This window comes from Pinus tabuliformis, chromosome X, assembly GCF_031772625.1.
Source record: "Pinus tabuliformis cultivar Carrire ecotype Pingquan chromosome X, CPIR1, whole genome shotgun sequence".
Classification (NCBI taxonomy): Eukaryota; Viridiplantae; Streptophyta; class Pinopsida; order Pinales; family Pinaceae; genus Pinus; species Pinus tabuliformis.
Window position 1 is genome coordinate 720,275,129 of NC_142308.1, and position 2,085 is coordinate 720,277,213.

Genomic DNA, 2,085 nt, shown 5'->3' on the forward strand with positions numbered 1-2,085 from the left:
AAATAGATCCAAATAGAGTTAGTGCTATTTCAAGGCTGGATTTGCCAAGGAGTAAGAAAGAAGTTCAGTCTTTTCTTGGTAAAGTCAATTTTGTTAGGAGGTTCATTCCTAACTTTGCAGAGGTGGTTAAGCACATCACAAAAATGCTAAAGAAGGGAGCAGACTTTAGGTGGACAGCTGAGGCAAGAAAGTCATTTGAAGAAATTAAAAAAGCACTCACTCAAGCACCGGTGCTTATTAGTCCTGATTTCTCCAAGGAATTTTTAATATTCACTTATGCCTCTGAAGATACAATCGCTGGAGTTCTTTTGCAGAAAGGGGATCAAGGTACTGAGCAGCCTATTTCATTCTTTAGTAAAACATTGGCAAATGCTGAATTAAAGTATAACATTTTAGAAAAGCAAGCATATGCTTTGGTTAAGGCAATCAAAGATTTTAGAATCTATGTGCTTCATTCTCATATTATTGCATTTGTGCCAAGTGCTGTTATTAAAGAAATTCTCACACAAGCAGACCTGGATGGTAAAAGAGGGAAATGGATAGCCAAATTGTTGGAATATGATATTGAAATTAGGCCAACTAAATTGGTGAAAGGCCAAGGGTTAGCAGAGTTGCTAACTCACTCAAATCTAGACTGCAGTGATATTAATTTTAATGCAGAAATATCAGAAATTTTTGAAGAAGAGGAAGAGTTGGTTCAAATCAATGAAAAATTTCTGATATCTGAATGGTATAAGGATGTCTCATTTGTACTACAGCACAACAGAGCCCCTGACAATCTTCCCAAGTCTAGAGCCCGTTTCATCAAGCTGAAATCTCTTAAATATTTTGTTTATGAACAGAATTTGTTTTGGAAGGATGCTGGAGGGATTCTACTAAGTTGCTTAATTGAAGAGGAGGCTGATAGAGTGATTGAAGAATTTCACAAAGGAGACTGTGGAGGTCACCATTATTGGAAGGCTACTGCTAACAAAATATTGAGAGCTGGGTATTTTTGGCCCACCATGTTCAAAGATATTTATAAAAAGGTTGCAGCCTGTCATGAATGTCAGTTGTTTGAAGGTAAAAGAAAGCTCATGCCTATGCCTCTAGTTCCTATTTATGTAGAGGCGCCTTTTCAGCAGTGGGGGCTAGATTTTATAGGTGAGATACATCCCTCTTCATCAGGCCAACATCGGTGGATACTTACAGCCACAGATTATTTCACAAAGTGGATAGAGGCAGTGCCAACTAGACAAGCTAATGATGCAGTCATTATTTCTTTCTTAGAGAACAATATTTTATCAAGGTTTGGATGTCCACTCAAGCTTATCACAGATAATGCTCAAGCATTTAAGTCTAAGAGAATGATAAACTTTTGCCACCAATATCATATTACTCTTGGTCACTCAACAGCTTATTATCCACAAGGCAATGGTCTAGCTGAAAGTTCAAATAAGAGTCTTGTGAGGATTATCAAGAAATTGCTGGAGGAAAACAAGAAAACTTGGCATTTGAAACTGAAGTATGCATTATGGGCTGATCGCATTTGCACTAAAAGATCTATTGGAACCTCTCCCTATGAACTTGTGTACGGAGCAGAAGCTATTTTTCCAACGTCTCTTGGTGTCCCAGTTATGAAATTAATTCAAGGACTTGAAGAAGAGCCCAATGCCATACAGAGGAGGATTAATCAATTGATTGCATTACAAGAAAAAAGGAATGAAGTGGTTGAAGATTATCAACAAAATCAGAATAGAGTCAAGAGGGCTTTTGACAAGAAGATTAAAGATGTGACCTTTCAAATTAATGACAAGGTTTTGAAATGGGAAGCCAAAATTGAGGAAAAGGGCAAACATGGTAAGTTTGAGAATTTATGGAAGGGGCCATATTTGATCTCTGCCTTCCATGGAAACAATACTTACATTTTGCAAGAAGTTGATGGATCACAGTATGCTGGTGGGCCTGTCAATGGCAGGTTCTTAAAGCATTATTATCAGTGAAAAGTCTGCCAAGTAGTTCATGATCATTGTAAATAATCATTGCTTTTGAAGTGTTTTGTGCTAGCAATAAGTGACAAGCTGAACTAGCAGATTTTAGCCCGAG